This window comes from Python bivittatus, unplaced genomic scaffold (assembly GCF_059951505.1).
Source record: "Python bivittatus isolate LINGU-HERP-01145 unplaced genomic scaffold, Pbiv_v1 ctg000700_np1212, whole genome shotgun sequence".
NCBI lineage: Eukaryota > Metazoa > Chordata > Lepidosauria > Squamata > Pythonidae > Python > Python bivittatus.
Genome location: NW_028277098.1, coordinates 27,003,565 through 27,029,870, shown reverse-complemented (window position 1 = coordinate 27,029,870; position 26,306 = coordinate 27,003,565). Strand labels below are relative to the sequence as shown.

At 35.9% G+C, this 26,306-nt stretch overlaps 1 protein-coding gene across 20 annotated transcripts in view; it reads left to right on the top strand.

Annotated features, from left to right (window-relative positions):
• The window catches only part of LRRC8B (leucine rich repeat containing 8 VRAC subunit B), a 47,943-nt gene that overhangs the window by 3,942 nt on the left and 17,695 nt on the right, over positions 1–26,306 (top strand). For 8 of the 20 annotated variants that reach the window (XR_015798360.1, XR_015798359.1, XR_015798357.1 and 5 more), the window contains exons 2-4: positions 14,134–14,180; positions 16,356–16,422; positions 23,714–25,781. The gene's annotated coding sequence lies outside the window, so the exon portion shown is untranslated. The remainder of the gene's footprint in view (positions 1–14,133; positions 14,181–16,355; positions 16,423–23,713; positions 25,782–26,306) is intronic. The other 12 variants (XM_088153423.1, XM_088153417.1, XM_088153421.1 and 9 more) reach the window with 7 other exon arrangements.

The window sequence follows — 26,306 nt, the reverse complement described above, 5'->3', positions numbered from 1 at the left end:
GACTAGAGAAAGCTGAGTAAAATCTAAATTAAATGGACAGATCTGGGAACCTTTTAACTAGTGACTGGACTATGACAGTGAATGAAGTAGAAGAAAGAAACAGATATTTGTTTTATTGAATGTACTGTATATCCTGCTTTTTTGCTTTCATAAGCATTCAGGGAGGCTAAGAATATGCTTGAAAATATTCTCATCCTGAAAGGCTAAGGTAATCGTAAAAAAATGGAATTTTCTCTAGGGTAATTCTTATCTTAGCATGAAACTGTTATAATGCCTGTGTAGCAAAGCAGAATTAACAGTGTGGACTGGTTACATGGTTTTGTGCATCTTTTTATAATGAGCAACAACTTCCTATAGTAGTGTTCAGGCTAAGCTTTTCTGTAAATTGTCTTATGGAATATTTAATGTAGACTACTCCCTAATATTCAACTTTTAATCAGAGGGATTCTTAATAAAATGCAAATGAGAATTGTGTTAATTTGTTGTAACAGTGGCAGTTTATACGATTAACAAATATATTCCTAACACACATAATATTATTATTCTGAAATATACTTATATAGGCACATAGGCAGGGAGTGAGAATTGAGGATAGCTCTTTGTAGTTTAGTAAGGATAGCAATATATATATAATTACTGGGGGGAGACTCAGAGTAAAAATAACAAATAAAAGTTGCTAAATTTAGCTCAGAGCCAAACTTTTTTTTTACTCTCGAGTTGTCAGGGCAGCTTCATACAAGACAGGGAGGGGCAACAATTCTACACATAGCACTGAAGGCCTCCTTCTGTAACTTTAGAAACACCATGTGGTCGCTGATAAAGTCTCTTCCCAAAATCTGAGAAAAGTAAGAATGCATTCCCCCACCACCACCACTCCAAAGTCCTGCTGTGCTGCCTCATCGTAGTCAGGGGTGGGGAGTGTTCCTGGAGAGATGAGTAAAGAACACCAGGAGTATATGCCAAGAGTGTATACTCCCAGCAGGGTCACCCAAGGCACGAAGATCACCCCAGCTGTCCAGCTAAAGCAAGCAGGTACCTATACTGAGAAGCAGCAGTATAGGAAGATGGTGGAGGTGAATGATCACTTTAGCAACAATGGCAAAGGCATCAATTCATATTGCGTGGGAGAAAGCAATGGTAAACCAGTCCTCTATTTTTACCAAGAAAACCACATAGGTAGAAAATATAAAATGATTAACGATAAAGTGCTGGATGATGGGACCCTCAGGTCAGATGGCACGCTACTGAGGAAGAACTGAGGATTTTTTGGAGTACTAAAGACATAGCTAGCTTAAAGCCTTTGGGATCAGCCTAGTTACTGATGCTGCCATATAGAAAAAGAAAATCCAAAGCTGGAAAGACAGAATTACAGTGAGAACGTGGGACTTAAGCATGAACATGAGAAGTTTCAGCACAGTGAAAGATGAAATAAAATGACTACACACTGACATCTTAGGCATCAGCAAATTGAGATGGTCTGGGATTGGGCACTTTAAGTTGGAAGATTACACTGCTTACTACTCAGGACATAAAAAACAAGGAGCAGCATTGCTTTTATACCTAAGAAGAGTATAGCGAAATCCATACTTGGCTACAATGCAATCAGTAACTATTCAGTTACTGATTGCATTATTCAATATCAATTAGACTTCATGAAAACCCTTTAATGTGACGATCATCCAAGTTTATGTTCCAACTACTGATGCAGAAGAACAAGAAGTTTTGCTGCTTGGGATTGGAGACTGGAATGCCAAAGTTGAAAATATTAAGGAGGAAAATGTAGCTGGACTGTATTGGTTAGGAAACCGAAATGAAGTGGGAGAAAGACTTAGCAATTTCTGCCACTCCAATTATTTCTTCATAGTTAATACAGTCTTCAAACAACCAAAATGACACCTGTATACATGGACATCACCAGATGGAATACATAGAAATCAAACTGACTACATTATTGATAAAAGGAGGTGGAGGAGCTCAATTATACCATCAAAGACATGGCTAAGTGCTGACTGTGGAACAGGTCACGAACTGCTCATGTGCAAGCTCCAAGTTAAGCTAAAGAAGAAGAAGAAAGCCAACCAGTTTTTTCAATATGATCTTGATCCACCTCCATTTTCAAGGCAAACATTAGGAATCACTTTGAATCACTTCCTGAAGAGAACCAGAGGAACTATGCAATGAACTTTAAAAAGTTGTTAAGGATGAATGTGAAAAAAGACTGCAAAGATGAAGAAACAGAAGAAAGCAAATGTATGTCAGAACAAACCACAGAAATGGCCAAGAAGAGAAGCCAAAGCCAAGAAAGAGAAAAATCTGAGGAAAGAACTTAAGAGTTTCAGAGAGCTCTTAAAAGAGACAAGAAGCAGTATTGTAACAATAGTTGTAAAAACATTGAAAATGGAAACAGACATAGAAAAACAAGGAAAGTCTTCCAAGAGATCTCTGAACTCAAAAGGAGATTCCAACTTTGAATTAGTATGGTAAAGATCATCAATGGACAGATAGTAACTGATTCAAAGAAGATCAAAAATGGTAGGAATATACTGAAATACTGTACAGCAGAGATCCCAACATCGAAGATATCTTAGGAGATAGTCCTGACTTACAAGAACTTCTAGTACTAGTAGGTGAAGTTAAATCGGTACTCTGGTCATTACCAAGTTGGAAGGCTATAGGAACTGATGGAATATCCCCAGAAATATGGCAACCAATGGAAGAAGAATCAGTAAAGGTGCCAACCAAGCTATGCCAGCAAATCTGGAGAATGACACAGGGGCGACAGATTGGAAGCTATCGATCTATATTCCAATACCAACAAAAAGGAGACTTAACGGAGTGTGCAGACTATCGTACAATATCCTTAATTCACATACTAGTAAAATAATGCTTAGGATCATCCAAAACAAATTAAAGCCTTACATAGAAAAGAAGATGCCAGATCTTCAAGCTGGCTTTAGAAAATGGCAGTAGACATTATTCCTGATGCATGCTGGATAATTGAGAAAACCAAAGAATACCAAAACAAAGTTAGTATGTGCATCACTGATTATAGAATGGCCTTCAGTTTTGTTGATCACATCAAGCTGTGGAATGTGTTTAGAAAAATGGGAATCCCAGAACATCTCATTGTCCTCATGCAAAGCTACATACAGGTCAGGAAGCCACAATACAGACACAGCATGGTGAAACAGACTGGCTCCACGTTGACAAAAGAGTGGAACAAGGCTGTATACACTTCCCTTATTTATTCAACCTATATGTAGATAAGGGAAGTTAGATTGGAAGAACATGAGTGTAGTTTTAAAATTGGAGGAAGGAACATCAATAACCTTTGCTATGCTGATGACACTACTCTGATAGCCAAAAATGCAAAGGATCTGCAAGCTCTAGTAATAAAAGTCAAGGAGCATAGTGAAAAAAATAGGACTAAGATTAAATATAAAGACCACCAAACTAATGACAACAGGTACGACACCAGCCTTAGAACTGATAGTAAAGATACTGAAGTGATAGGTAGCTTCTGCCTTTTAAGATCAACCCTCAACAGTAATGGAACAAGCAGTCAAGAAATACATCACAGATTAGCACTTGATAGAGTAGTCATGAAGGCCTTGGGAAAGAGATTCATATGCCTTGATATGTCTATACCTACAATTATCAGAATAGTATAGGCAATGGTATTCCATGTGATACTTTATGGAAATGAAATTAGGACTTTGAAGAAGCCAGATAGAAAGAGTATTGCCACTTTCGAAATTTGGTGTTGGAGAAGACTCCTGAGAATCCATGGAGAACCAAGAAAACAAACAATAATTGAACAAATCAACCCAGAGTTCTCATTCAAGGCACAAATGGTCAGGCTCAAATTATCATACTTCAGACACATATTGCGAAGACCTAGCTCTCCAGAGAAGACTCTCATGCTGGGAATGGTGGAAGGAAAGACAAAAAGAAGAAGACCAGCAGCAAGGTGGATGGACTCAGTTACAGTGGTGATAGGCACACCACCGGAAGACCTGAAGGATCAGGTTAGGGATAGATCATCATGGGAAAAAAAATCTATCTATGTGGCCACTAAGAGTTGACACTGACTTGATGGCACATAATCAGCTTACTCAAGAACGCATTATCCAGCCAAACAGAAAGTGGGCGAAACATTATTATGGGGGAATCTTATGGACAGCATAATATTCCCCCATGCTAATAATAGTATAACCTTATATTTATTTGCATTCACATTAAACATTCATTTCTTAGCAAATGTTATTTTGCTTAACAAGGACTGGCATCAAAACTAAGCATTATAACATTGAAAAGAAAGAGTGATCATGCAAATATTTGCTGAATATGTTTGAAGAATATGAAATATTGAATCAAAGCAAATATGGGCTATTGTCTTTTTATTAGATAAACTTTAAGAAAAAAATTAACACACATAGCTCAAATCTTACCTGAAATGCATTTAATTCCATACAGATTGTCATATTCATAGGAGACTACACAAATCTCTAAGTCAAGCTAAGAACAGAAATGCAGTTAAAGTGTAGAAGGTTGGAAGAGGTAACTAATTATTTTTTAATCCTAGTAATGCTTACAATTTCCTTGCTGAATTTTAACATTATAGCCAAATACTGAAACACAGTTTATGCAGACACTATTCTACTTCACTTCTATATATGGTATTAAACTAAACTGTAGCAAATATTTCAACCAGTGCCATGCTGTTTAAGCATCGATTTAAATCCAGACTGGTACTACTTACCTGGACTCTGATTGCAGGTGGACATTAATAGTTCCCCATCTATAGCACCTTTTTAAGTCTGACAATTAAAGAACATAATCTGTAACTTTTCCCAGTAAAGAGCATAATCTAGTACAGCTATAGGTACTCCTCACTTATCAATTGTTTTTTTTTTATGACCATTCAAAGTTACGACAGTGTAAAAAAAAAAAAAAAAGCTTTGTGACCAATCCTCACATTTATGACCATTGCAGCGTCCTGTGGTCACATGATTGCCATTTGCGTGCTTCCCAACCAGCTTCCAACAGCAGGGTTAACAAAGAACATGTTACGTAAAATCGCAAGTCATGGTCACATGATGTCTTGCTTAACGACCATGGTGATTCACTTAATGACTGAATCGGAAGTGAAGTCATAAGCCCATTGCAGTCACATGATTTTCCACTTAGTAACCACGGCACCTAGCGACGGAGTTGCCAGTCCCAATTCTGAGCAAGGACTACCTGTAATCCTTAACTTTGCTCAGGAAAAAGTATAATCTAGTACTACTATAAAAAATATGCAGAATATAGTAATGATAGAAATATTTGTCTAGGAATGATACCAGAAAATTATAGTAAAGAAGATATATATTTGATCATCCATGTTTTGACTGCAGCTAGAATTGCATTTGCTCAGAATTAGAAAGGGGAAAAGATACCGAATGATGAAAATATAATGAGGATATTGGACTGTGCAGGAATGAATAGGTTGACACTGGAGATTAGAGATAAGGAAGATACTGAATATTATAAAATATGGCAGGTATTTTATGCCTGGCTAGAGAGTAAATATGAAAAAGAGTAATAGAAAAAGTTAAGGAGTTTAATTAGATAATATGTGATGTTTTACTTTTATTGATGATACATATGTATTTGGATATATTGGTAATATGATAATATGATTATGCATATTTGTATTTGTAACCTGTTTTGACTCGCTGCTTGATGTTTGATAAGATTGTTTTTTAAGAATAAAAAATTTATTAAAAAAAGAAAAAAAAATATTTGTCTAGTTATAAAGGCTCAAAAATTTCTTTTGCCTTGTCAGAAATAGTAGAAGCAAATTTATTCCATGTTCTTACTTTTATAAATACAGTTTATGCTCCAGTTTAACACATTTCCATTGTTTTCCAGAACTGTAATATATGTGCTTGCAAGACTTGCCTTACTTTTATATCTGTTCTTCAATCTGCTAATCAAGGATTATTTTTACTAATGAGCAGAGAGCTATTCCTAGAGCTGTGTGCCCACTGCCTGTGAAGCTGGTACATTTCCTATGTTTAGTACAGCTTTCCTTGATCAAGACTGCCCAGATGCCTCTTACACTGGCTAGCTCATGTATTTTTAAAGTCCCAGACTACTAGATAGGAAACCTGTAGTGTAGACAGTCTGGCTAAGAATGAAAAAATTCATTCTTGTATCATTAATATAGTTCTAGATAATCCATCTTCTGGTCTAAAGTGGATAAGCACATATAGCTTCTAGGTCTTGGCAGATAAGAAATGGAACCTTCTTGTAGACATATCTAGAGGTAATGTTGTCAGGAATTTTGAAGCTTGTCTCTTTGGGTGTATGTGTGTGTGTTGGAAATATTCTTTTTAGAAGCTTTTACTGTTATTTCCTCAGTACAAAACCCTCTTTCTGAGGTCAAAACACTTCCAAAATGCTCAGAATAGCCACCTTTCATTCAGAATGGCTGTTCCACATTAAAAAATATTTTGTACATCCCAGCTTTAGATATGTAAATGGATATACTATAAATGTTTACCTCCTCTCTAGAGGTTTTTTTCTCATTTTCTGTATTCCTTGTCTCCAGTGAATAAACTGCCAAGCTGGTTTGCCCCATCTTGTAACATATGTGGAGAATCTCCTGTGTTCTTTTGTTACTCCAGTACGTTTGATTATCTCTCGCAATGCTTCAAGTGATCCTTTTTTTTTTTTTTTTTTTCTGCGCTCAGTCGTTACCGACTCTGCAGTGACTGCTTGGACGAGTCCTTGCAGTTTTCAAGGCAATTGTTTCGGAAGTGGTTTGCCATGGCCTCCTTCCTAGGGCAGAGCCCAGCTGGCAAACGCAGGAGGCGGGGTTTCCGTTGCTTCGCGCCCTTTTTGGGCATGCACAGTTTTTTGCGCTTACCGGCAACTGCTCCCGACTCCTTTTTTGCAAGGCGCCGCCAGCATTTTTCCTCCCACCGGAGTGAGAGTACCCATTTATCTACTCACGTGAGTTTTTGAACTGTTGGGTTTACAGGAACTGGGGAGGAAACAGGAGCTCACCCTGCTAACACGAAGGCTGGACTCGAACCACTGAAGCGTCGACCATTTCTGGCCGGCAACTTTCAGCGTCATTAAGCCGCTGCGCCACCGCGTCCCCCAAGTGATCCCTGCATATGATTAAATTCTGTAAAAACTATACAGCATTGTATTATTTATTTTGTTCAATATGCACCATTACTTTTCCTTCACTTCTCTTTCTTTATTCCTTACTACAATTTGGAACTGAAGATTTAAATGTTTTCTCATTCCATATAATTAAATATTTGTCCAGATAAAAATTATTTCACCTCTTGAGGAAACCTACCTATATCCAAAAGTAGTTGGCAACTTTAAGACAAAGACAAAATATTACATTAAGTGCCTCCATGAAAAATACCTGGAACATGTCTTGCATAAGCAGTAAGAACTCAGCTCTCTTTTGGCACATCACAGCAGACCATCCACAAATTGGTGTATTTCCTATTAATCAGCATTTCATCTGAGGATTGAGAGAACTACCTTAGAGAGTTATATAATTATGATGTAATGGATCAGAAAATGTAGGCACTGTATAAAGGACATATGGGTTTGGCCTTGTCAGCCACATGAGGTAGACCAGACAAAGAAATCTATTCCGCAGGATGATTAAAACTACTTTTCTTGAGATTGGTTATAATAATAGAATTTTGCAAGACTAATTATGTTGTACCTCCTCCTCCTACTTATAGTTCAGTGAATTAGGGAGGTGTCTGTCTAAGCTGCTTCCAGATATTATCTTTCTGTTGTGGATTTAAAATATGTTTTACCCCTCATCACCCTGACAACAGTTCTTGCGTATCTCCATCAAGTTCATCTTCCTTGTTCTCTGCGGGCCTCCAGTAATGTATGTATGTATGTATGTATGAAATTTATCTCTGCCCATCTCCCCCTAATGGGTAATGAATACAGAGGTTAAGAACCTAGTTGCCTGATTAAGATAGGGAAGGCTGCAGGCAGTGACTTAATTCTTCCTGAATTAATAATTCAGCCTAGTGGGCACCTATCTTGGCTTCCCTGTTAATATTTAGATACAAGTATGGTTGTATCTTGAGGGTTTGAGGCTTGCATTTATAGTCCCTATATTTTGAAAGGGGAGAGATGTCTCAGCAAATTACTGGTTTATCAGTTTGCTTTATACAGTCAAACTGTATAAAGTTTGTGAGCAGTGCAAACTCTTAAGTGAGACGTATTATTAGAAGGTTAGGGATTGGCTAGAACAGAGAAAATCTCCTGCTGAAGGAACTGGCTGGCTTCCAGGAGGATTGCTGTACTATTGACCAATGTGTAGTCCTCCAATATTTAATAGAAAAATACTCTCCTCTTCCACAGTCTCCTTGAATATAGCCAGTATTTGATTGGGTTAATCAAAGTAAACTATGGGAGAAGCTGAAAGCCTCTGACTGACAAAAGGCTGCTATTTTTAATTTGCATTCTTCATGCTGCTTAAAGTCAGGTGCAGTCCCCCAGGGTCATTTAACATCTGCTGTATCAACTAAAAATGGAGTTAAGCATGGTTGAATCTTAGCCCCATTATTATTTAACTTCTCTGTGTTTGATTTGTTAGGTTACCTAACAAATGTGGACTTTTACCCCCCTAAGCTGAGAGAGAAATTGGTTTTCACTCTTCTATATGCAGCTGATGTAGTTATATTATCTTTGATTCTGGTTGATCTTAGAAGAGCTCTGACGGCCCTTATGAAATTCTGCATGGAGGACAAAATTAAAATTATCAAAAGACTAAAATCATGAACTTTGCCAGGAAACCCAGGAGTCATCCTGTCATATAGATGGACATTCAGTCAAGCAGATAGCATTTACTAAATATTTGAGGGTGTTTTTCACACCTTGTTAGAAGAAAATCATCTGCCTCCTATACTGCCCAAATTGCTCAGAGGAGTATATCTAATATCCTTAAATTCTTGTAAACTAAAGAAGGCAGCTGCTGTACTCAAAATATTTAAAGCAAAAAACACTGGCATATAATGCTCTGCAGTGCACAATTGGCCTGTTGACTATAAAACTGGTTTATAGCAGGCTGGCATAGTGAGATTTGAGGCTAGAGCATAGATATCTCTAATAAATTATTGGCTAAAACTTTGTTTTTCTCCTTTGGGGCTTAGGCCCTCTTTCTTTAGAGCAGTGTTTCTCAACCTTGGCAACTTGACGGTGTGTGGGCTTCAACTCCCAGAATTCCCCAGTCAGCATGGCTGGCTGAGGAATTCTGGGAGTTGAAGTCCACACATCGTCAAATTGCAAAAGTTGAGAAGCACTGCTTTAGAGGATGGATTTCAGTCTGTTTGGAAATGATCCCTGGTGGTAAAATTAGATTCTATAGGGTTTTCTCCCTCCTATTTATTTCTTTGGGATTTGATTAGCCTGCAGCTGAGGCACTGAATATCAGACACTGAGTACCAGGACTATCTAAATAAGTCTCCAAGTGTCCTTATTATTGACAGTCACCAGTATTTAGTAGCATCTGTGGTATTAAGCAGTTAGAAATATCAAAACATAGAAGCACCTTCACTCTCTCATTGACTGTTTTGAAGGAAAGGTATAGGAAGTTCCTGTACCCAGAATATTTATGTCCTTGCAAATTTGGGGAACTGAGTCTATTGAGCAAGCTTTTCAGTTTTCATTTTATAAAGACATTTGAGATGTTCTTATTTTCTCACAACTCACAAAGTTCCTAGGTTGTAAGGACAAAGCCTATGTCTGTTTATTACTCCATAATCCCTGTATAATATATTAAGTTGCTATGTTCTGTCTGCTCCATGTAAAATCCAACAGGAATTGATGAATTAGGAGCGACTAGTTGCTGGTAGATTAGTAGAACAGAGGGAAACTGTCCGTCCCCATTGTTATACTTTTACTTCTGGGTGTTATAGTTTAAATCACCTAGACATTTTTTTTGTTATTGGTTTTTGCTATGTTACAGCTTAATGTTGTATGTTATAGTCTTAGTATTTATATTCTATTATTTTTATTAATTTTTAGATCTATGAAGTCTTACACTTTTGTGCTAGTAATGCTAATTTGTAGTTATTTTCTACATCATATAACTTATTTCATTTTTGATCATTAGTAGGGGTTTTTAGCTGTTATTTCACATGTCTATTAATACAATCTTTTATATTTTATGTTGTACCAATTTTTTATAAAGTTTAGTATCAATTCTTCGTAATAATAGATATTTATGAAAATAATGCTAGTTTCTTATTTTTTACACTTAATTATCCAGATTGCTTCAGCTACTGGTTGTAATTTTTACAATTCTTTTATTTTATGTTGGTCTGTAACCAAAATAAGAATTTTATTATTATTACTATTATTATTACTGTTTACTGTTTAAGATAAGAAATAGCATTGTCAGAGCAGAGAACAGCTGTTAGTCATTTACTAACAATCTATATTTGACTCTTTCACTTAACTCTTCATCACCCCTAGTTAAAGTAAAGTGAGAGACAGGCAAGTGATTTCCTTTCAGCTCATAGATGTAGAGAATAGTCAGCTAATCTCCCAACCTCCTTGAGTAATTGATTACCAGTCTTCCCTTTCTTTTCTCCATAGCTGAAGTGCACTCCAAGAGCACCCTAGGCCACATTTTGAGAAGGGGCAAACTATAACTTGAAGTTGTTATTAGGATTCCCAAATCCCAGACTGAGTAATTAAAAAAAAAGTTTAAAAAATAAAATAGGGATGGGCAGCAAGTATGACAATCTCAAAGAAAAGAAAAAATTCCAGTATCCATACTGAAAGAATAGCAGTCCCTACAGAATAGTAAATTTGTTCCACATAACTGTGGCTGGTGGTATGTGCCAGTAGCATTAGGTCAACTTGGTGTGCCTTATTTTGTCTAAAAGTTCATCATTTTAACAAGAAGACAGGTGTTTGCTTCTGTGATAAAGTCCAGTCCCAGTCACTGTATTCTTCACATTTTTACTAATGACTTGTATGGGGAGGTAGAATAATACTTATCAGTTTTGCATATAACACAATATTAGATGGGATAATTAAAACATAAAAGATGCAGATAAAATTCAAAATGATTTTGATTGGTTAAAGAAATGGACCAATAGTGATTTTCTGTTATCTCAGAGAGCAGGACAGTGTTTAATGGATTTAAAGTACAGGCAGATTCTGACAGAATAATTGAAAAAGCTTTCTAACAAAGCAGTTTAAATGTATGACCAGTTATGCAAAGAAGTGATTGGCTCACCTTTCCTGGATGTATTCAGACACAAGCTACTGAGGATGTGATTAGTTTAAGGAGTGCACATTCCAAGCATCTTTTTCATTTCAAATCTAAAGTGCTACATAACCCTTCTATTCCTATTACAGCTTCACTTAAGAGATTGTTACATGGACTAAGCAAACTTGAGTATGTAATCACAGAAAAAAGGATGCAGAGCTCATGTATTCTAAAATATTGTAGTTGAAAATAATGTTTTTGCATGCTGAAACTTACAGCTTTATCAGCTTTGTCTGTGGGTAGATTTGCACAATTGTGGTAGATAAGCAGTTAATGTTGGTGCATCTCTAACAACTAAAGGAAGCAGATTATCTGTAGCTTTTAATGTGATGAAATTGCCATTATTCCTCTGCAATGTAACACAGAAATTATACAGGTGTGGCTAGAAGCTGTAAATGTTAGAATTGTTAAAATTATGTCAGAAGTGTTACAACATAACTAAGGATCTGTTGGTAAACTTCTAGGGCACTTTTTAGTTGATTAGCAATAGTTTCTTATAAGTTAACAATAGCAAATGAGATTGCAGATGATGTTATAATTATCCTTGTTTCTGAGCCACAGTGGGGTTCACCTATGCAATTATGCAGTGGTCTTAGTATGGGTATGCTAGCCAGTTCTAGAATTTTTATTAGCATTTCTGGTCTGCGATAGCTCAGACATAGACTGAAGACTTATATATTCACATGGCCTTGAAGTTTAGGTAGTAGTCTTTAGTAAATAGTTGGCTTTGTCCTCTGACCCATCATTTGCTCTGTTGCTATACCACCACATTTCTGCATTTTGGTTTGGTGAACCTTAAGGCTCTAATAAAAAAGAAACATGACTTCTTCGAGTCTTGGCTATGGATATATAATTTTCCAGAAAATTTTGGGAAATGTAAATATATTCAGACTTTTATATCTCTGTCTGTAATGGCTGACGTAGCAGTATCTATTCCATTTTCAATGCTTTGAGGTTTTGTAGAAGACAGGAACAACTTCACCCAGCCTCTCAAGCAAGTGTTAAGAAGAAGAAGCAAGTCCATAAGCAGAGGAGGAGTGATTCCATTCTTCTCCTATGAAATTAAATGTCAGTACTCCCAGTAGAGGCATCTGATACAAACCTTAATTACAAGAAAACATGACAAAACATGTGTTGCAAGGCAACTCCTGGCCTTTCGTGTTCCAACCTTGTGTTCTTTTGGTTGCAGTACTTAAGTCACATGGTTTGGCTTGTGAAGCATGTTTCATCATTTACACACACACACACATACTCCGCCTTCCTCCACTTCTTGCAGACGCCTGTGACTCCCAGAAGAAGAAATAAAGTTTTGTGCTTATATTTTAGAATTGTGCTATATAGATTGTTTTCTGCATATGGGAATTGTAATGATCTGATGTTCTTAATAATCCTGCATGAATGTTTTCCCAGTTCATAGATTTTAAAAATTATTTTGAGATGTAAATGTAGGGTAGCAGTATATAAAGGAAACAGGAAATATTACAGTATTTTTTTTTCCACTTTTGGAAAAATGAGGATCTTTTTTTCCCCTTTCTGTGTGGATCTGTAGCTCTAGCCTAACTGAATCCACCCCCTATCATGGACATTTTCATTAGAATAGGGTAGTTTGACTTCTCTTTCAGACCTCTCATAACTAGACCTCTCTACAACTGTAAAATAAACAGATTAAAACTGTTTCTATTCCCAGGCACATTCTGACATCAAACTTTATGCTAGCCTACACTATGTATCCTATAAAAGTATTAGGCTGCTACAATAATAATATCTTATATGCTGGAATAATATTCTGAATAAATACTATCTAAGCTCTATTTTGTTGCAGTTTAAACTTTTTAAAAATGAGAAACAACTAAGAGTATTGTGGCCATTTTAAAGAACTGAACCTCTGTCAAGATCATCTAATATGTATTAGAGTCCTACATGGAAATGGAGATGCAGATGTTCAAGCTGGTTTCAGAGAAGGCCGAGGAACATGAGACATTATTGCTGATGTATACTAGATAATTGAGGAAGCCAATGAATATTTTTAAAAAGTCAGTATGTACTTCACTGATTATAGAAAGTGACAACCCGCGTCACTGGAGACTAATACAAAATTGTGGGTGTAAGTTTAGAAATATCTTTTATTTTAAATCATACGCTTGACAATTAAAAAAATAGCAGTAATAAGCTTAGTAAAACAGAAATGAATCCAATACAAAATTGTATTGAACAATAAATGTTCAGTAATAAATATTGACTAGTACAGGAAATTCCATATAAAGTAAATTCTCTAAAAGAGCTACAATAGATCTGCTGACAAGTTTATCAATTTTGCTCAGTAACAGAGTACAAGAAATGACTCAGTCACTGTCAATAAGAACTGGTTAATATGATTGGCAGCTTGTAGCAATAGCTTCATGTATCCACTGAGTGCTGACCTTTTCTAATTTGTCAATATGTGCTTGACAAGTCACCAGTACAGCATTTCCTTTTGCCTGTACTTTGGTTACAGCTGGCTGTATTTTGTGGACTGTATGTGTGATAGAAATGCAATGGTACTTAATGTAAAATATTGTGAAATCTATGTTTATTTAAACTTTTTAAGACTTGAGATCGAGTTTTCGGTTTAGCAGAAACAAATGCTGTGATTAAACCATGCCACTAGGTGGTGCCTTGGATTAAATATTTTTTCAGACGTGCTGGGATTGGTATTTAAATCTTATTAACCATAATTAGAGACTTTAGACTATGAGACTGTTATAAGCGTATCTTGTTCTATAATTCTGTATTGTAAATATGCAGTAACTCTTTCAATAATGTCTCTGTAGGAACTGTCAAGCTCCAGAAGGAATCATAACTGACTGGCCATTGACAGGTAAGAACATGTAAATTTGTTTACCTGGCTATTTTAACTGTTGTTTAATATATTAATTTAAATTATATTTTATGCCTAAATATAAACAGAGTTCACAGTTAAAAAGTAAAGCCTGTGTCATCTGTTCTGATATTAAGGGTATTTCTAGATTTAAATTATCATGCCTTAGACATTTCTGGAGCTGACAAGATAGAAAGCATATCTTGATTTAATAATAACAGTGCCCTGATTCTTGTAAGGTATGTTTACGGAACAGCTTTAGGAATTGATTGTTGATTGACTCTGTGCCATCATATTGGTGTCAGCTTGTAGTGATCACATAAACCCTCTCCGGGATGATCTGTCCCCAGCCTGGCCCTTCAGGCCTTCTACCAATTGTCACTGTATTGAGTCCATCCACTTTGCTACTTGTTGTTCTGTAACTCTCTTTCCTTCATCTTTGCCCACATTATAGACTTCTCCAGAGAGTTTCACATAGTGTGTCCAAACTATGATCATTTGAGCCTGGCCATTTGTACTTAAGTGACAATTCTGGATTGATATGTTCTGTGATCCATTTGTCTGTTTCCTTAGCCATCAGTGGTATTCTGAGGAGTCTTCCCCAAAGCCAGATTTCAAAAGGGTCAGTACTCTTTCTATCCTCTGCTTCTTCAAAGTCCAGTTTTCGCTTTCATAGAATGTCACAAAGAAAATCATTGCCTGCACAATTCTCATCTTTGTAGTACAGACATACCACAGCATCTGAATATGTTTTCTAAGGTCCTCACTGTTACTCTGTCAAGTACTAACCTGTGGCATGTTTCTTGACTTCTGGTTTCCTTACTGTTGATAGTCCATCTTAAAAGGCAAAAGCAATCCACCACTTCAGTATCTTCACTATCAATTCTAAAGCTGCTTGCGGTACCCATTATCATTACTTTGGTATTCTTTATGTTTAATCTTAGCCCCATTTTTTCACTGTGTTCTAGTAATGAAGTGCCTTTCATTACTAGAGCTTCCAGATAATTCATATTTTCAACTATCAGAGTAATATCAACATAATACAGATTCTTGACATTTCTTCCTCCAATTTGAAAGCCAAATTTATCTTCTTCCAATCCAGCTTCCCTTAACATATTCAGAATAGATAAAGGGAGACTGTACAGCCATGGCTCACTCCTTTACCAATCTGGAGCCAGTCTATTTCACAATGTCCCATTTGGACTGTGGCTTCCTGTCTTGTATGTGGATTTTACATGAGGATGATCAGATGTTCCGGTATTCCAATTTTCCTAAGGACATTCTATAGCTTGACACAACTGATGTACTTTCTATAATCAGTGAAATACATACTGACTTTTTAAAAATATTCATTGGCTTCCTCAATTATCTAGCATACATCAGCAATAATGTCTCATGTTCCTCGGCCTTCTCTGAAACCAGCTTGAACATCTGCATCTCCATTTCCATGTAGGACTCTAATATATATTAGATGATCTTGAGCATTATTTTGTCAGCATATGAAATTAAGAATATTGTATGATAGATTGCACATTCTGTTTAAGTCTCCTGTCTTCGTTATTGGTACGTACATTGACCTCTTCCAATCTTTTGGCCACTATGTCATTCTCCAGATTTGCTGGCATAGTTTGGTTAGAACCTTTATTGATTCTTCTATTGTTTACAATATTTCTGCAGTTATTCAATTAATTTGTGCAGCTTTCTAGTATAATGACCAGGTTGCTGATCTAATTTCAGCTTCTAGTTGTAGAGATTCTTTTAAGTAGGGAATATCTTCTCTTGGATGCTGACATCTCTATTGTACAGAATTTAAATATACTCCTTCCATCTATTTGGAATCAGTAACTGGAATCAATTACTGTCTTTTAGCATATCATTTCAAGGTTGGAACATCCTTCAAGGTTCAGAAATCTTTTGGAAGACTTCCTTGCTTCTCTATGTCTATTTCCATCTTCAGTGTCTTTATAGATGTCATTGTAATACTGCTTCTTATATCTTCTAACAGCTTTCTGAAATTTTGTTAAGTTCCTTCCTGAGATCTTTTTTCCCCCTTTGGTGTCTCTTCTCTTCTTCGCAATTTTCACCATCTGTTCTGTTTGCTTTCTTCTGTTTCTTGGTCTTTGGCAGTCTCTTTTCACATTCATCTTTAACAACCTCTCTGATTTCATTTCACAGTTCCTCTGGTTCCAGATCAGTGAGGTTCAGGACTTCAAACTGATTTCTGATGTTCTCCTTGAAAATGGTGGGTATGTGCACAAGATCGTATCATAGAAACTGTTTCAAAGTCAGCTTCTAAGCATGTCTTTGCTGTTATAACTGAGGTCTTCCATCTCCTTGTAGAAATAATATAGTTTATTTAATTTCTGTATTCCATCTGGTTAAATATACTCCTTCCATCTATTTGGTTATGTCCATGTATATAGATGTTGTTTGTGTTGCTTGAAGACTGGTAGTAATGAAAAACTCATTGAATTGATAGAAACTGATAAGTCATTCTCCTGCTTCATTTCTGTTTCCTAGGCCATATAGTCCAAGCACATTTTCCTCTTTACTGTTCCCAACTTTGGCATTCCAGTCTCCAACCACAAGCAGCACATCTTGCTTGCCTGTTGTATTGATTTCTGATTGAACTTGACCATAAAACCCATGAACCTCTTTTTCTTCTGCATTAGTGGTTGGAGCATAAACTTGGATAATGGTAATATTAAAGGATTGTCTGCAAATCTAATTAATATTATTCTATCTTTGATTGCATAGTACCCAAGTACTGTCTTTGCAGTATTCTTCCTGACTATGAAAGCAATGCTGTTCCTTCTTTGTTTTCCGTATTCTGAGTAGCAAAGAGTACTACCTTCTGACTGTCCTATTCTAGACCATTTAAAGTCACTGATACCTGAAACGTCAATATGTATTTAATTCATTTCATCTTTCACTGCATTGATCCTTCCCATGTTCATGCTTCTTACAGTACATTCCATGTCCCCACTGTAATTCTGTCTTTGCAGCTTCATATTTTTTTTCCTATGTGACAGTATCAGCAATTAGACATCCCAAAGGTTTTAATCTAGCCACATCATAAACACTCATTAGTGCTCCAAAAAATCCACAGCTCTTCCCCAGTAGCGTGTTGAGTGCCATCCAACCCAAACGGCCCATCATCAATCACTTTATATTGTCTATCCGCATGGTTTTCTTGGTGGAATAGAGGAAGGGTTACCATTGTCTTCTCCTGCACAGTATCAAATGATGCTTTTGCCATTGTCACTAAAGTGATCATTTGCCGCCAGCATCTTCCTATGTCACTGCTGCCCAATATAGGTGCCTTTAGATGGGTAGCTGGCATCATACCTTGGGATATCCTGCTGGGAGTATATTCCTGGCATTCTTTGCTCATCCTTCCCAGGAACATCATGAGGACTTGAGGAGGAACTTTAGGAATACAGAATATAATAATACTGTTTTCAAACATTTGTATTAATGTTCAAAATGGAAAATAAGGATTTTATTTAAGGAAATAGCCAAGATCAAAATCCTCAGGAAAACATTGGAAATTTAAATTATTATAAAAGAAACTAAGTTAAAATCAAACCACATTTTAGAAAGACTATTTATAAGAGAACACCAGCATGGTTAAATAAGTGTCAAAAAGACTTGGGAGACAAGGATTTTTTTTTTTTAATCTGGAAAGCTTAATTTAATAAAAGCAGGAGAGGAAATACTCTGGCTAATCAAGCAAAAAAGGAATTTGAGGAAAAATGATGCATTAACACAAAGAAAATAATCAGGAGACTCAGTTTGGCCTAGTGGTTAAGGCATCAGGCTAGAAACCAGGAGACTGGCATGAAAGCCAGCTGGATTACTTTGGGCCAGTCACTCTCTCTCAGCCCAACTCACCTCACAGGGTTGTTGGGAAAATAGGAGGAGAAAGGAATATTAAGTATGTTCGCCTCCTTGAGTTATTTATAAAAATAATAAAAGCAGGATAAAAAAATCTAAAAAAAAATACTGTAACCTCTACAGAACAACACTATAAAAAGATTACTGAAAGAGCATAGGGAGACGGTGGGACTGTGTCAGCCCTTCAAGGTAGTCCATACAGAACACCAAAACCATGAGTACTAATACTGCCTTTATTGTAAGGCTACAGTAACAGAATCTTGCAAGTCTGAAAGCACTTCCCCCATCCCCCGCCTTAACTTTCAAGAGAACTAGGGAGGGTCCCTTCTAAGACATTTTCTCCACCCCCATCCCCCCTTTGGATTCAGATTTCATTTATCAGACCATTGTCTAGGCTGTGGTTCTTCCTCCTGTCTCCCAAGGTTATTCTCACAGTCCATTACAGAATCAATAGGTTTGTATCAAGTATTTTTCTGTTGAAGATAATTGAAGAGATATCCGGGTCCTTTTAATTTTTAAGAAGGCCTGCATACTATGCATAGATGCAATAAAAGGATTTGGGTAGGTCATGCCTGTCTATGTGAATATGTGTTTCTTGATTTAATAAAATTTTTGAATACTGTATGTCACTAATTAATATAGCAATAGATTTGTTATACAGAATACTAATTAGCATTTCAGTACTTTATAAAAGAATTTCAGCCAAGACTATAGTTTTGATTACTAAAAATGTGTTGATACAAGTGTTAAAGAGCACTTAGGTTAACTGATTATTCCTTATTGTACTGAATTCCCCACAAAAATAAATGGCATATAAAATATTAAATATATTATAAGAAGATTTTATTTATTCATTTATTTTTAACATTTGTAACAAACAACCTGATGCTTACAGCAAATCTCCTAAAAAAATAGCAAGTCAAATATTAGACCAAAAATATGTTCTATGGGGCCGAAACAATTCAATATCAAGTTATTTTTAAAGTTCCTAGCACAGAATGCTTTATGTCAGTCTTAACTCACCGTATGGGTGTTACCAAAGCAAGCTGTATTTAAGCAACATTGTTGATTGGTGTAATGGATTTAAAAATATTGCCAAGATGTTCTGACCTTATGAAATGTGCTGTTTATGGAAATCCAGTCATGGGTAGGCTAATGCTTGCCAAAGGATTTTAAATAAGGCCAAATGAAGTGCTGGCTGTTTTCTAAGATAGAGAAACTATTAAGAATATTTTGTGTGAAGTTAAGAAAGACTTGGAAGTTAAGATTTTGATCGTGCTATTTAGGATCGCAGATATTCCTAGCTGTGTAATTACTCATGATATTTGCATTAAGATTTCAAGAGGCTGAGATACCTTCCACAGTTGTATCTATTACAGCTGTTTCACTAACAGAATACAGTTTAAAGCTATTATAATTGCTTGACAATCTCTGCATCTTATTGCATTAGAACAGCTTTCCCCAAATGGTGATCCCTAGATGTTTCAGAGTATATACAGTTTTCCGAGTTCTGAATCCTAACATTTGGGAATTCTGAAAGTGGAATTTCAGCACATATTAGTACTAAGACAGGGAAGCTGTACAAGGCATCTAAGACATGCGGTTTAGCTTTCTATCATCTGGCCATGTTCTAAAGGAAAGCTTATGCTCCTAATTTCAGGATCCTAAACTGAAAATGTTTTTCCCATAGAAGGATTTGGGGGCCCTTGGAATGGCTTTTTAAAACTCTTTTGCAAACAAGTATTTTTGGAAGGTAAACATTCATTGTCTGTATGAAAATGCAGTTATCAAACTTCAGTAGTGTGATTACCCCGTGTCCTTCCATTGCTTTCATTATCAGAGCTGTAACAAATGTGAAATAGTCTCACTAGTTACAGAGTTCTGGATCTTATTTATAGATTGGTGTTGGAATGGGAAAGGACCTAAAAAAGTGGTGGCATTCGAATATCAAAACCACCTTCACTTTTCCTGTCCTATTCTACCTTTAGCACCATACATTCTCTTTGACATTCTACCAGTCAATGTGCCTTAACCACTCCCTCCTACCATTCCTCATCTAAGAACATTTGGACTCCACTCTTACTTAAACCATCCCGTTACAACCGTCATATGGTTGGAAAAATACCTCATTCAGAAATATAACCAGCTATATCAGAATATTAAATATTAAAACCATGGCCAGTAAGGAAAAGGTTAAATATATGAAAGCCACGTCCAGCAGGGAAAAGCTACTTATTTTTCCATAGCCAATTGCACTCTGTCCCACATTTCATCATCTTGAATAAAAAAGAAGTAGGGAGAGCTCTTCCACAGAACTAGGTTGTAAAATTCTAGTTTATGCCAGTAATGTGTACTTACATATTCTGGTATATAAAAATACCATATTTTGATGATCTTCAAACAGTAGAAGTCAGCAGTTGATACATTCTGCAATTGCATACGCAGACTTGTCATCACATTCTCTTCTAATCATGTGTGCAGCGAGCAGTTCTTGAAGAACTTAAATGTCATCTCTGTTAGAGTGCTTTGTTTTCTGGAAGTTAAGATTACAAATACACTTTATTCAAGATTTCCTCTTGAATTAGCCACTGTTAGGATAGCCATCTGCAAAGCCTCTTTTCAGTGACTAATAAGTGATAATGTTAACCATCTTTCTGCTGGCTGAACTACAGAGACCAGGTTTTCCAGATTCTTGAACCCGAGACAAGAGCATGTCAGAATCCATTATGTATTCTTTCATTGTCTACCACAGACAAAACAGCAAAATTATTTGTTACTGTGATTGGCTGTCCCAGTTTTTATTTTGAAATTGTTCTTACAAAATTTATCATAGGCTCACAGTGCCCTGTTATATAAATACAATTACGAAGCAATGTGGGGTCCATGTGTATGTACTTGTGTAGATAGGTAGATAGGTATAGGTATATAAAAATAAAGATAGAGATGTTCTTCCCCTTCATATACCCACAGTTTCTGAATGGTAGCCTATCCATTAACTGATACCTTCTAGAGAGATTAGAATTAGTGTGAATATTGTTAAAAGATAAATCTTTGGGAATAGAAACTAATACAGAAGATGTTTTTGAATACATATGAAAGCCTGTTTTCTATTAAATTATCTTAGTACTGTTCTGGAAATTTAAGACTTCCAGCACTCTGTAAACAAAGAAGCAAATCTAATCTTGTTGGTCATATTTCTGATTTAATATAACCTTGCTCACTGATTATATATTCAGCTGTTTTTCTTGTGGCTTAGCTCCTTAGTACATTATAAAACAGTAGCCTAATGACAATCCAACATTTCAAGTCATGAAATGCATACATTTCTATGGTTTGTTTTTATAGACACAGGAAGGAGCATCTGAGAAATTAATATGTTTCTGTTATATTTAACCACATAGATACTACTCAAATTGGCAGCATAAAGGCTTAACTAGATTTTCATTTGTATCTTTGAAATACATTTTATTTCTTAAACATGTATCCTGTCTTTCCACATTTAGTATTCAGGGTGTCTTCCAAAAATAAAAAAATGAAATGAATAATAATTTAAATCAGATACCAAACAGTACATAATAAAAGACCAAATAAAACCAATTTAGTAATAGAATAATACAATATCAGTCAGATTAATATTCAGCAACATAAGAGAAATTGCATTCAACTCTTAAGTCTAGCTAACAGCCCGGTGAGAAAACAGCAGACAAACTGGAGTTCCATCTCTCCTTGCTGTGGTTGTGACCCACAAGGCTTGGCTTCTCTCTTCACAGAGGCCATTGAGTGCTACTGTCTTAGGAGAAAAAGCAATAGGGCCATGCATTCAGGAGGTTATGGTATCCTCTGGGCCTCACCAAGTGACTCCTTTTCCATCATAACTAGCTGTTACAGAAATAATGAAATATTAAGTATCTGAATGTCCTTTTTCTTCAGTGCCATGCCTTTTTAGATTATTAACCCGAGAACAGGATTGTCTGTGTTTATTTTTTTACAAGTTGTTCCAGGAGCCTGTTAGGTTGAAGGATGAAGCATAAATGAGGGTAGGGTAGGGTAGGGTAGGGTGGGGTAGAGTAGAGTACAGTAGACTAGACTAGACTAGACTAGACTAGACTAGACTAGACTAGAATAGAATAGAATAGAATAGAATAGAATAGAATAGAATAGAATAGAATAAATTTGATCAAACGGCAACTTTCTTGTTGGTGGAAAGTCATCCATGAAGGAGCTAGGCAGGCATTTCTAGGAGGGTATTCAGAGCCTTGGTATATCCACTGCACAGTCTATTTCTTAAGTCTTTATTCATAGAATGTATAGACTTCATATTCCCAACACCTCTGGGAGGCTTACAATTAGAAAGTTTAAAAAAAAACACCTCCGGGAGGCTTACAGTTAGAAAGTTTAAAAAATATTACAAAGGATAAAAAAGAAATCATGAGCAACCCCAAAGACAACATATAACACCACCAACCCCCCCAAAAGGCAAACCATTCAGCAGGGTCTCAGTCTTCATCCTGCCCCAAACCCTACCCCTATCAGACAAATCTATTCAGAAGTCAACTCCATTAAGCTATATCACACTTAGTTCAAGGTAAGTACATGCTGAATTGTAGCCTCGGTTTTGTAGAGCAAAACTATGAACGTATGCAATGAAGAACTATAAACTGTACAGTTTTTACATGAGAAGTAGGAAATAATTGAACCTAGCATGATTTTTATAGTAAAGAAAAAAAGATATATTATTTTAGGTAAAGATAATTCGGATAGAAAATTGAACTTATTTTATTGTTTATAATTATTGCTCTATAGCATGTGTAGAAATTATTATTCCTAAATGCTACAGTACCAAACATTTGAGTGAATAATATATTTTTAAAATATTGTTTAAAAAGCTGGCCTGCATTGTAAATGGTAACTCTGTGGTTTGCAGGTTTTGTGGATTAATCCTGAAACATTTTGACACTGATACAAAAAAGTAGAACTGAGGCTTGATTTTAATGTAACTCTTTTATACTTATATACTCTTACTTCAGTTCACTGTGATCTATTTCCAAATAAATGCAAATAGGATTGCAACCTAAGGATCACCAAAATGATGAAATAATTGTTGAGATCATTTTAGATACTCCAAAGTCCAATTTTAGAACATAATCACAATTGAATTAGAGAACTTTGAAGAGCTTTTATGCTTTTATGAGCTAAAAGCTGTTTGGAAGGAGTTCTGATCTATTAATTGCATTACACGTTAAATTGCATAAAATATGTTTATTCTTTTTTATAATCTTTAGAACTAAACAAAATTGGCAGATTATCATTTCTTCAACCGAAGTGTTCAAGAACACCTTTTCTTTTATTATGATGTTGTTTCTTTTAATGCTGATGTTGAAGCAATATCTGGACTCGGTAAATTGGACTGTGTCCCAGTTTTGTGGCAAATGAGGCTTTGGATTGTACTTTTTAGTTCAGTTTCTGTTCTGAACTCTGTCTGCTATAAAAGAGGGTGCAAAGTACTGTTCAAAAAAGAGAAGTGACTAGATTTCTGAGTAGCGTACTGCTCTTCACTTGTGTCCCCCAAATAAACCATTTGCTGTAATCTAATCTAGTCTAGTTTGTTTCAGCTATACTTTCAATCCTTTTTTCAGTAGTTTTCCTTCTAAGGACATATGTAGTCCTTGTCAAGTGAAACCATTTTTTGCTATATGGATTTCATTGGGATCACAGTCACATGTGGACACTCCAGTCTAAATACCCTTTGAAGTTCAGTCTCATTGCCTTCACTGGAATATCCAGGCAAGTAACTTATTTCAGTACAGCCTGACATGGTTTAGTATATTAGAGCAGTTTTGGTATCCTAACCAAGGAATTAAAATCATAAGTGAATTGCGTTTGTGTCTCCCCATTTAACACACATTAAACTGCTTTTAGTCAAGACTAATAAGTGCACCTACCATTGTATGTATTTGACTTTTAGTTATAGCCTTATTGCTGTCATAAAAAATAATTGAATGCTTAGGGAGAAAGGAAAATAAAATTATTTTCTAGGAAGAACTATATTGTAAGAAGAAATGAATAATAGCATTTTGTCAAGATAAATTTGTGGCACGAGCATATAGAATTTTCCTCCCTATACTTCTGATAAGCAAGATGTTAGTAATTACATTCTCTCAGTCTTTTTCAATTTAGATGCACCATTTCAGATGATGATTTTCACTGAACTTCCTTTCACTGGGACTGAAAATTCTCTCTTGGAATGTGAAACCACTGGGAATCTGTGGATAATAAGCCTTCTCCAGCCATAATGTACTCTGTAAAAATAACCTAGAAAGAAATCACATGGCACTATAGCTAGGAAATACCATCTGTTTCTATACATCTACACTCTTCACAGAGAATCTCCTTGCTGGCTAGGACTTTTCCTTTGCTAGCCTTCAGATAGCATAATAGAAAATTAAAAACAACTATGTGTTTTTGTGGTGCCCAGAATTTTCCATGGCTTCTTTCAGCCATAAGGATTAAACAAGTAATCTAAAAAAAATGTTATATGACACAAAGCTGAATCACTCATTTCATCTTCCACAGTGATCCATAATTATATATATGCACTTCTATTTTAGCATGTATCCATCCATATTATCCATTCTCTAATGTTTCAGTCTATTTTAAAATGTGATTTTAGCAACAGGGCCAGCACACCATATTGATTAGAGGAGTTGATATGGAGCTAATTGTCTAAGTATTACCTCCTTTGGAATGTTTGCAGTATTCTTTTCCCCTAAACCACAATGAGAGATCTATTTTTTAAACTATGGAAGAAACCCTATAAAGCAAAATTTCTGGCTTTATCTGCATAGAGGACTAAGATTATGAGATGCCAAGCTAACTTGAAATAAAATCTACTGTACAAGTCAGCACAGAACTGAAGGATGGTTTAAAGAGCTTTTAGAAGTATTTATAAATGGTGATACACTTCTGAATTAACGTAGGGTTGTTTACACCAGCTTTATACCTGCTTTGTGGAAGTTGTTCCTGCTTCTCTATTTGCAACTTATATACTCTGATGTCAGGAGCAGTGTTTCTGACTGAGGAGTATAATAATCAGACCAAAAATAAGTAGTTAATTATGCCATATGGAATTTGTGTATGTTATTCCTTCATGTGATAAGTAATTTGCAAATTAACACTCTTCTAATACTTATATCTGAATACATTCTTACACGAGTAAGTGTTATTGACGTAATGGCATGCTAACTAGAATGAGATTTGAAGTGGAGATATGCTATTTCAAGAATTTTGGATAAGAAACTTTCTGATGTTCTATATTAGATTTAATTGAACTTTTTAAAACCATATGTATTTCCTGTTTGTAGTTTTCTCCCTCATCTGCACTTACGAATAGATTGAGTGAACTTATTATTTTTCAACTTTGAAACTGATAAATCTATTCAGTACAATGCATTATGTAACTAATTACTAATACAAATTCAGAAGCAAAGATTCTCTACTTTGCAACACCCTCTCACCAAAATTCTGATACTGTATGTGGCTATGTGTCTTGCAATATAAGCAACTTTGGTTTTGATCTTTCTATGTTGTGTGTTGAGATTCAGGATGAAGACAGTTGTGAAGATGGCATGCCTAAGGAGTTTTAAAAGATGCAGACCACCTGATTGAAAATGGTAGTTCTATGTTTTATCCCATTCAGTTAGGAAAGTAAGTACAAATTATTATTTCCAGCATATAAGTTGCACATTTATATCAGAAGTCTTTTTATTTTTTATTATTTAGCAGGTTCAGAAGTAATTATATTCACAGAAACTTTACCAACAAGATATTTTTTGTGCCATGTATGGATAACAAATTCAGTGAAAATCCTCAGTACTTAGCAGTGAAATGTTCACCAGGAAATGGACAACAGTCTCAAGAAACTGCTTCTCTGCTGGTATGCAGATTTGTATCATAACAACTTCAATTATTTAGGACATGGTTTCTCATCCGGGGTTCCACAGAACCCTAGGGTTCCACAAGAAGTCACTAGGGGTTCCCTGGGAGATCACAGTGATGAGCAGAGACCAAACAAAAATCCTCCAACCTCCAACACTGGGTTGGCCTGGGCAGGGGCAGGGATAACACACACACGTGCAAGCAGGGAGGTATGCAAAGCGCTACCAAGGAGGGAGGTTTGGAAATGCAATGGCAGAGCAGCAGCTGGTGCTGTGTTGCTCAGCCACAGCTATG